General features: G+C 27.5%; 1 long non-coding RNA gene across 1 annotated transcript; it reads left to right on the forward strand.

Moving 5' to 3' along the window:
• The first annotated feature begins 2053 nt into the window (after positions 1-2053).
• On the forward strand, positions 2054-11118 carry LOC114128834 (uncharacterized). Its single transcript, XR_007604995.1, has 10 exons — positions 2054-2840; positions 3121-3345; positions 3430-3528; positions 4031-4122; positions 5346-5446; positions 7098-7308; positions 7409-7648; positions 7773-7870; positions 8663-8750; positions 10874-11118. It is a non-coding gene; the product is annotated as an uncharacterized LOC114128834 (long non-coding RNA).
• Positions 11119-12081: the final 963 nt, after the last annotated feature.

The raw sequence follows: 12081 nt of genomic DNA on the forward strand, positions 1-12081 counted from the left end.
TTAATATTTATACATAATTACCTAAATATTATACCTATATACTATCTAATTATTGGTATATTAATTCGCTTACAGCGAGTTAATTTACCAATAACGGTTGGTAATTGGTATATACTTGAAATAACCGACTTAATAGCCGCGAACAAGCTATGATTTATATATTTGATTGATATATTATTATTATTAGAAAAACGGGACCGGTAAATACAGATAATGACCATTTATCTTTCCCGGATAATTACCAATAAATTGAAAAATTAATTCGTTCAACAAAATCAAATCGATAAACCTCAATGATGTTATATTAAGATGAGAAAATTTGATATTTCTACGCCAAATATATTTTTATGTTATATGTTTTAGGTTTTCCAACAAAGATAGAAAAATATCATTTGTGATGGGCGTTTACTAAATACACAGGTACATAGAGATTGGTACACAATTCTTCAGCATTCTAGAAACACTGCTTGCGATGAATAAAATTCAATGGTTTTCTTTTTTACTCGAATTAAAGCGTCCAAATAGTGGTAAAACGACTAAAACGTTATTTTCTTAGTAATATATACACCACGTAAATTATCGACGTTTTGTCAATTGAATATAATACCACGACGTGCATTATAAAAAAGTATAAAGGAGTGGAAAAAACGGTTTTCTCTACCGCGGCGGACCACTGCGAAATTGGTGTCGTTTGTGTTCTTTGACCCATAGAACGGAAAAATTTCCATTATATCTGAAAGCGCAGAACACAAATCAACTGTGTAAAAAAATAAGTATTTTTTTATTATTATTATAAATAATATCATTATGCTTTTTACATAGATCCGCGGCGGCAGTTGTGCCCATAAACACCGTGACGAATCAACGCGAGCGCGAAAAAAAAATACAATAATATAAATACCTATCTATTATAATAATATATATTATATAGTATTGTGTTTTTATTTTATTTTTTTCATCTCGTTGATCTAACAGTATGCGCGCGTTCTTCGCACGGTTTTTTTTTTTTGAGTTTTGACGCACGACCCGCGCTTTAGATCCGATCATAATTGGCTCGTGCTGACTGGGCATTTTACACGACCGGCAACAATTATTATCAATAATATAGGTATAGGTACACCGTCGTAGTAATAGTATATCTATTTATACACATATATATATACCTATATGAATGTATATCTACTATTATTATTCACTCACCCATTATTTTTATTACTGTATATATATATATATATTATTACTGATTGGGAATCTGGAAGAATCGTATAAACGTTCGTGATTTGTCGAATCGTGCATGCCCAAGATATAATATATGTATTATAATAATAATATCTATTCGGTGTGCGTATAGATTATATATACTTACATTACTGCTGCAGCCCGTTATATCATAATATATTGTAATATAGGTATGTTTATGTGTGTGTAATATACCTGTACTTTCAGCCATTATATACATATGTTGCATATGTTGTTATTATTCGAAACATCGCGGTAAGTATTGTATATTAGCTCGTGTCAGCGCGGTAACATAATCGTTTTAGATATTTGCGGCCTATTATTATATTATATATGAATATATGATCATACTCGTGTATTGATATTTTGATTTTTTTTTTTTGAAATTTTTTCCTATTGGACAACATAATACATACACTCTGGCACTCTGCAGCAGCAACAGCGATAGCGATTGGTATAGCTACAATAATAGTCGTATAATCTATGACAGAGGCTCGAGCGGAGAAATCTATACGTCTCCCTGTAATCATGATATAGGTACCTATATACATATTATTTATTATAATATATTGTATATACTGTTGTAACGGCAAACAACGCTCATTGTATATAAATACATTATAAACTGTACCTGTATTATGTAGAATATATCAAAGAGGTACGTGCAAAAATGTCCGTTTTAAATATTATAATATTATTATTACTGATTGGGAATCTGGAAGAATCGTATAAACGTTCGTGATTTGTCGAATCGTGCATGCCCAAGATATAATATATGTATTATAATAATAATATCTATTCGGTGTGCGTATAGATTATATATACTTACATTACTGCTGCAGCCCGTTATATCATAATATATTGTAATATAGGTATGTTTATGTGTGTGTAATGTACCTATACTTTCAGCCATTATATACATATGTTGCATATGTTGTTATTATTCGAAACATCGCGGTAAGTATTGTATATTAGCTCGTGTCAGCGCGGTAACATAATCGTTTTAGATATTTGCGGCCTATTATTATATTATATATGAATATATGATCATACTCGTGTATTGATATTTTGATTTTTTTTTTTGAAATTTTTTCCTATTGGACAACATAATACATACACTCTGGCACTCTGCAGCAGCAACAGCGATAGCGATTGGTATAGCTACAATAATAGTCGTATAATCTATGACAGAGGCTCGAGCGGAGAAATCTATACGTCTCCCTGTAATCATGATATAGGTACCTATATACATATTATTTATTATAATATATTGTATATACTGTTGTAACGGCAAACAACGCTCATTGTATATAAATACATTATAAACTGTACCTGTATTATGTAGAATATATCAAAGAGGTACGTGCAAAAATGTCCGTTTTAAATATTATAATATTATTATTATTATTGTTTTTTTTTTTTTTTTTTGAACGTGATATCCGTGATAAAAATGAAAAAAACAATTCGAGCTGAATTTGAACAGTACATTTGTTCTTTGATTTTACACGCAATGTCGCTGTATAGTAAATGTATATATTGACGCTTTACGTTCAGTTATGTGGTTGAAAAACGACTTCACAAACTTCGTGTACCTATAACTGGTAGGTCCATCATAATTTAAATTTATTTAATATAATGTACGAGTAATATGTACAATACTATAGTCATTATACCACAAGATGATATGTTAAATTTTAAAGATTTTGTATACGAGTATGATGTATAGGAATTATAACTTATTAATTATTTTTATTGAATATTATACAATTCCTGTTGCAGCAGGGACTGTGATGGTGTCTGATACATGAATTTAAATGTTGTAAACTAAATATATTAGCTGGTATACCTGTTATAATATTACCAAATATTATTATTTTATAGACCGGTGCACTGTAAGTGCAGTTACACAAATGTAACGCTATTTATTTTACATTTTTATCTCATACGAGTATATACGTCATATTCGTCCTAACAATATTCAACTCAACGGAAGACATTAGTAATAATTTGTTATAATATATTTTGTGGACCACCCTAGCTGCAATGGTCCATCTCACTGCAGTTGAGCAAGCGATGATTGATCCGTCTACTTAGCTGAGATGTTAGGTATAATATGTTTGATTAATTGTGCCCATAATCCATTAACCTTATAGGTACTGTATATATATTTATATTTATATTCCGTCCCAGGTGCAGAACTTGAGCCATTAGAGGTAATCGGGTGAAAAACAAAAGTGTTATCATGCAATTAATACAAAATGACAGCCGTAAATCTGAATCACATATTTAGTAAGTACCTAATACTATAAGCAGTAATGATAAATAATAACATATCCAGTGCATATAGGTTGTTGTGAGCGCTAAGTAAAAATAAATTATTATGTAACATTGTGACCACACTATATGGGTGGGAATAGTGTTACTTTTATAATATATATAGGTATGTATATTATATATACACGAATATTGACTATTATCGATTTTCATATAGATGAGATCAACAATTCGTTATCACTGGCACACTTTACTGAAATATTAACTAAGTAAACGCGTATTAGCGTAGATGTAAATTTTAAGTTATTGATGTGAAGTATACTTTTATTATCTGTAGGTACAATGAAATGTGTGTATATAATTTTATAGTACATACCTAACCTATGTGAGGCAGACCAACTAGTAGTTAGTTAAACTATACTAACAACTATTTGTTTATTTTGTAATTTTTAAAATAAAGTTTAATGATATTTTATTTTGAAAAAATTGATTCTAAACTTAATAAACGGCCTTTCAGATATTGGCAATTGAGACAAAATGAAATTTTGATAAAAAATAACCAAAAACGTAATCATTTTCAAAGATTATGAAGCATCGCCGCGTAAATAGGTATGTGTAATGCGGTAGGTACCTACCTAACATTAAATTTTGAATAAAATAATTATTTTTAATAATTGCAATAAAAGTATATAATGTACGAAAGAGCTAATCAAAATTTTTGATTTGATACTTATAAATATTACTTTGCTCAAGAGAATAAATATGACAAGATTCATTAGCGATATGCCAAGAAAACATGTTCAGAAATAATATGAACAGTTTTATATTCTGTAATTAATAAATGTTATAAATTTATAAAAATATAGGTATATATAATAAGTATACCTACATATTTCAATATTTTTATATACCTATTTGTGTCTATACACCTGGACCTGGGCAATTAAATATAAACAAATATATTTATTTAAAACAGATAGATAAAACGTGGAATTATATACCAAGACCAACCACCCATTGTATCGAATATGTACCAACTATATCTAATACGTGTGTAAAAGTTTATTGAGATATAATTCCAATGCATTAAATGATATAAGATAATAATTTTATTATAGTGCTATTTTATATGCGATGAATAACAATAATTCAGTAAGATACATAATATATATATATTTTTTTTTAATAATGAACATTATGATTTAGTATATTGGTTTGTACCAATATTATAACTTATTAATTATCATATGTATTTTTACTTTTATTTTCTTTTGATTTGAGAATAATGTATTTATTATAATATTTTAAACTTTGTTTTCCACACTCATCATTTGGTCCTTTTTGCAGTTCTAACTTCAGACGTAAGCGTCGAGAGCCTATATATATATATATTATTATTATAACGCCATTCGATATTATTCTGTCAAAAAATTTTCTCAACCATTCTTTCAACGAATGGTTTCAGCAATCAGCACCACCGACTTAAGAAGCTTAGTTATAATATTGGAATCCAATAATATGTTTTAGGTGTTGTCGCATTCTGCCTGGTACTTGCAGGAGGAGAGCTAGTCACGGCTTATTAGTAGTTCACAATGTTCTCATACATATGGCGGAGGCGATGGCACTTTTTGGATTGTATTTTTAAAACATGTTTAATAATTTTAAGCTAATAAATTATATTATTAAAATCATATTTTATAAAATTATATTCTTAAGAGACATTGACTTAAAAGTTAATAAGAAATAAGAATAATATGTTGTATGATATAAATATATAGCAATATTATAATACCTAATTAAATATTAATAATATAATAAATCCAATGTTCCAGGAAATAACTGAACCAATTCAATACGAGTCAATAATATAACAAAATTTGTTGGCGATGTGCTGAGAAAATATTTCCAATAAAAATATATACAATTTTATTCTGTAAGTACTTAATAAATAATATTATATATTAATTGTACATTTTTGGCCCAATCTTCGAATATCCTTTAAAAATATATTTTTCATTGTTAGCCCAATATAGGTACTATAATAACTAGTAGTGAATGCTGACTCCAAAATATAGGTATGCTCGCATTTATTATTATAATATAACACATTTATACTAAGTATACCTAGATATTTTAAAAAATCAATTCAACTTTATTTATAATTAAATATAAATATTATTTTAGGTATACCTATGTGACCATAAATAGTTTTAAAATTAGGTAAATATAAATTTAATAGATATTTTAATAACTTTTTGTGTAATATAAATTTATTTGATAAAACTATAATCAAAAGAAAAAAGCTTTTATCAAATTTCGTTTAACATTAAAAAAAAAAAAAATTTAACACGTTTTTAATACTACTTATAAATACATATAGGTTGTATAGGTTGGGTGTAGGTACAAGTAATTTAATTGCTATTACTTTAGATAAACAAATGTTATTTATTATAAAGTATAAATATTTTTATACGGTGTATAAAAAACTAAAATGGTTATAAAAAAGATATAATATAATAACGAAAAATTCATATTTGTATTTTACATATTTGATATTAATTTACTATTATAGTCAAATAGTGTAAACACAGTAAATTAAGTATATATAGAGTGTACATATGCTATATGCATAATGTATTGAAACATAAATACATCATAATACATACATAATAAATAGTATACTGTATATAGGTACATACTACTCGTACATGCAAAAGCGAATTCAGAGTTTTATTTTAGGAAGGATTAGTAAAAATAATACCTACTCCTAGGCACCTAGGAAATCACAAGGAAAAATATTGAAATGAATTTAAGAATAACATCAGTATAAAAATGGATGTATGGTTTAATAGAATCGTATAATAAAAAATAAAATAAAAATAAATTTCTGTTTTATATTTTTTTTTAATATTGATATTATACAAAAAATAGAGTTAATAAATACATTTTGATAAGATAATATATCTATACAATATGATAGCACCAATAATACTTAAAATAAATATTCCAAAATTAAGAAATCTTCAAGTTAAATTTGTAATGTTAAATAAGTTTTGTATTGTAGGTGCATTTTGTACGTATCTACATGTTATGGTATGTGTTCGGATGATGAATGAAAATCGAAAAAGTAAATAATAGTTACGATTATATAATAAAAACGTGTAGAAAGTATAAAAATTGTTTCAATAATGTTCTATAATTCTATCTATACAACGATATTAAATAGTAACGCTGTGCGTGCTTTTGATCATCAAACTATGTAGGTATTTATTTAAATAGCAATTTGTTCGTCAAAAGTGCACATTAAAAATATACTATATAGGTAATAACAATTATTTTGACGGTCATAAAGTTCATATCGATCTCGGGTCGTATAATCACAAAGGATTAGTCATAAATCTGTATGGCAATATAATATTAAAATGTACCTATGTGACTTTTATGGTCGCATATACAATTGAATTGCGGTGATATTATTATTTATAGTATAATAATAATCGTGACAGACAGAGATAGTTGGATTGTTGTAATTTTATGAATCATATCTATTTGCGAATTTTGGCGATTATATTGTTTTGTTATAGGTAGAGTGCATTAGTGGATTTGGCAGAAAAAAAAATAGAAAACTGCAGTCGTCTGAGCTACCGTAGTCCCAGAAGCCACAAAAACAAAAATAAGGACCCACAGCCAATTATCTGCCTCTGGACATCTATAGGTACCTATATATGTATAGACTATACTAATTCGGACTCCAGTGTGGATAATTATTCAGACATAGACACATAGTGTATTCATGTACGTATAGCTGTTAGGCATATACTATGTATTATACATACATATACCTGTATTGTATTATGATTTATAATAATGTTTATTATATATGACGTGTGTATAGGTACAGTGACAAACCGACGATCTCGGTTTTGACTACCGTCCGACGCGTGTGGTATAAACCCTGTCGGTATAAATACGATGATGGTAATTAATAATAACATCCAGAATCATATTATTATAATACGCGAGTACCAGATGTATAAAAGCAACTATATACGAGTACGTGAGCACCTCATCAGCGGTCCGGTCTCGTATTGAGATTTAAGATCGGACGGCGACGGCCGAAGAGGAACCACAAAACGTAATTACGAAACCAATTATTTCTCAAACATTGTGTCTCCTATATATAGGATATAATATAGCTGCAGTATAAGCTGTACCTATATCGTATATATCTTTATGCCTATTGAGATTTTGGATTTCAGTTGACGACGACAACGACTACGTCGTGAATGAATGATTATTGACAATTCGTCTGCTCAAGCGCGTCTTGGGAGGCCTGTCTCATCAATCCGAATAGCAGGTATGAGTACAAGACTACAACCCGCACGCCGTATACGCGCTTTATATTATTATTATTATTATTGTTATATTGTTAACACCTTTACGTTGTATATATATATTTATATATTATATACATCGTATAAAACGGTCAGACCACCGCCGCCGTATACGCGCGGACGTTATTGTCTTTGCTCGTTATTATTATTATATAGCTTTCGGCTTCTTGTACGGTAGTGCGGCTGCGACGGCGGTGGCAGAGGCCGTTTCTCAAAAATGTCATTATTATTATTATTAGTACTACTATATATTGTTATTGTTATTGCGCGCTATTAGTGTTTGGTTTTTTTTTTTTTTTAAGATTTATCTCTGTCTCTCTTTCCCCACGCGCACATTAAGCCTGCACATTCGTATATTACATTATAATCATCATCGTCCACGCTTTCCATTCGAAAAGGTATATACGCACTATAGCTGCTGAGTTTGTATACATATAGTGTTTTAAAATTCCGTAATTATGTAAGTACTCTACGGGTAGCCACACACATTCGTAAGTACACCGCCTTAAATATGACATAGGTAAATAGGTACACTGCACTACCATAACACTATTACATATACCTATGCGCCTTCACCTACCGTTTTGTCACTTCATATATAATATACAACCTAAATATACCGGATGTGGTCACATCAGCGTAGCTGCTGCGTTGTACAGACCTACTTGTATCAGCTAGCTATATGGTCACACGGTTTTTACGGTGCAGTGTTTATATATTATTATATATTAATCACTTAGATATTTTTTAAACAGGTACCGTCGGCAATTTGCCATCTGCACAAGTGACCACCGCCGACGTCTCGAAGTGAGCGGCCAATACTGCACGGGACATGTCGTGATGGTAATAAAACAATACGTATAACAATATATATATATGCTCGTATACGTGAGTGAAAAATAATAATATTACATGATATATATTTTCTCTAATGGTTCAGAATAATCAAACGCAACGACGAATGCGCCTAAACGGCGATATTAACTTTTTTATTAGTGGTCACCATACCTAGGTATATATAGTTATACAAGCGTATTATGCGTGTTTTCTTATAATATTATTATTATTATTATTATATTATTATTATTCAAAGTATTATAGAAATATAATCTGATTTAATAATTATATACATTTTATACTATAACTTATAGTTCGGTGCGATAAATTTATTTTACCTACTATTAATATCTATTTAATTTTTTTTATTTATAGGTACTTAAAATGATGCATAATATAAGTACTAGTGTCAAGTGCATAAAAAATAAATAATTAATTTTGCTTTACTTAAACTTTATTCCGATCATTTTAAAAATGATTGCAGTTCATATTATACCTAGATTAATAATAATATTATACCTATAGTTCTATCATACCTATAATCTATATTAATAAGTAAAATTATAATTTTATACAGCTACTGTGTAAATTTACTAAATCGTAGAGTATTGTTTATTCAAAGCCTCAAAGGTAGGCACACGCTTATACTAAAAATATTGGTTTATTATTGGATAATACTTTGTAAGGTATTATTGGCTACAAAAAATAAAATAGTTGTTATAATTTGACACATTTTAAACCTTTGCTGCAGAAATCGACAACAGCGTGTAGCCATATAGGTACCTATACAATATATTATAGCCATATTAGGTATATTTAGATATTATTTAAACAGTATATGTAATAAATATATAGATGTATTCGAGTATATATATTAAATTATATTATATATATTGTATAATATAAGGTAATATGCATGGGTATCATCGGTTCATTACTCGTTGTTACAAATTCGATACGCCCGTCGCCTAGGCATAAATATAAGAAAGTTATATACCTATACGCGTCCACTAATAACAAATTATATATTTAAATATAATATTATTTATAGTTTATACACACTATATAACACATACAGTAGGTACTACACTAAAACCTAAAATAACTATAGGTATAGGTATAAAAAAGTTATAAAAAGTATAGGTACCCAAATAAATTCAAAAATATTACATTTATGACATTATATATAATATAGGTACACCTATATTGATTATATGCCTGTATATAAATAAACTATTATTACCTACTTTTTAATATTATGTATATTACTTTTAGTAGGTATTTTGATGTTTAGAAATCATTTGTTTTTTTGATATGATATACTTAGTTGAATTTATTCAAAATTAATTTAACCACTTTTCCATAATACATTTTTTAAGTTTAATCTTTATATTATTCGCAATACCTGCACTTTTCGGAAATAACACGCAATTAAACACATAAAAGACAAAAAAAAACATCCATAATTTTAGGTATTAAATGAAACACATTTTTATAAAAAAAATTATTTTTCTATATAGCAATTATTTTTTTTTTTTAAAAAAAAAGGCTGTTATCTTCAAATCTGAACCTTAATAATATAAAATAATATACAGGTACATTATATTATATAACATTATATATTATATACCTATATATTTGTGGGATTTATTGGCTTATTAATAAGATTAATAGAAATCAGATTGTATACAGCTATACTGCTATAGTATATATTATATGTATAACATTTATATTATAAAACCTGCAGGATAAAAATAATAATACCAAATTAATGTACATTATACCTAATGAGTACCTAAATGTTTTTAATATATATATATATTTTATATTTATATATTATATAATAATAATAGGTAATATATCGCCATATCGGTATTCCGAATACCTATAAAGGTAATGATTAATGCATTTTTACGTCATGTCATTATACGCATATATAATGCGAAGTGATGTTGTGTGTACTCATGTCCGCTGAAATTTGTACATACACATGCATATACTGCATATAGTATATTATTGTATACAATATACATATGGTATATTATACATATAGGTACTTGGTATTTTGGTAAATATTATAAAAAATTATCTATAATAATTTACTAAACAATATATTATATATATTATAGGTATATCGTGCGTGTGCTTCGATACGATTGCAGACCATTAACTTCGACTCCCGTTCCTTGGCCGCATTTATTCGTAAGCGGATACAGACGCGTTTGTATAAAATAATATTAAAACAGTTTGTTTAGATTTGATTTTCTGATCATAGTTTTTTTTGTCAGCGTTTTTTCTTCTCACATCGTTGGTTATTTTATCAGTGATAGTTTGTATTTTTAATACTGTGATCTATGATACAGTCTTGCATTACATTATCTATATTGGCTGTATCGGAATTATAATAAATAAATAGCATTATAATGCATTACTTGTACATCATAGGTTATAGGTACTTAATTTTCATGGTTTTTTTTTTATTTTTTCTTGAAATACATCTTAATAATTTAATATTAAATATTATGCTATCTGCAATGATAACACATACCTGCAGCAATTTCTTCGATTAAAAATGTTATTTAATATGTACACAGAAATATTTATATATACCTACCAATGACGGTTCTAATAAACATTTTAACTTACCTTTTATTATATATATTATATAATATTTAATGTATAGGTATATAGAGTTTTTAAAGCTACGCAATTTATCGATTTTCTTATTTATAAGCTATAATTATACCATAATAGTTAAAAATATTCAAATACAAAATAATAGTACCTAATTACTAAGTGTAATTTATATAATATGTATATAATATATACATATTTAAGTTTATTTATTATTCTTATAATACAGCATAAATTACTAAGTTTATCATAGTTGAAAATGGTCAACCGAGTTTTACCTTCATCGTGTAAATCAAATTTGTAAAAGTAAAAATAGATTGGTGTAAACTTGGCAGTGAACTGTAATGTGATATTTTGGTATCACTGTGTTAAAACAACGAGGTTATAATATACTAATATATAGGTATTTCATCTTTGAAACAGTCAGAATTTAAAAACTAACTATATACAGTTAAAATATCTTAAAAAAGTGCATTATTTATAATCATGGTGAAACAACTTTTAATAGTCTATATACTGTCATGACGATGACTGTGCGGATAGTAATTTAAGTACCTAATTCAATTTATATTCTTTTTTATACTATAGGTATCTGCGGTATGATTACCACCTGTAGAGCAATAATTTATATTATATATATAGATTTTCCAGATCAGTGCATCCATGGGTATTTAATTGATTAAAATATATCTACCTACATATA

The sequence above is a fragment of the Aphis gossypii genome, chromosome 3 (assembly GCF_020184175.1).
Source record: "Aphis gossypii isolate Hap1 chromosome 3, ASM2018417v2, whole genome shotgun sequence".
Classification (NCBI taxonomy): domain Eukaryota; kingdom Metazoa; phylum Arthropoda; class Insecta; order Hemiptera; family Aphididae; genus Aphis; species Aphis gossypii.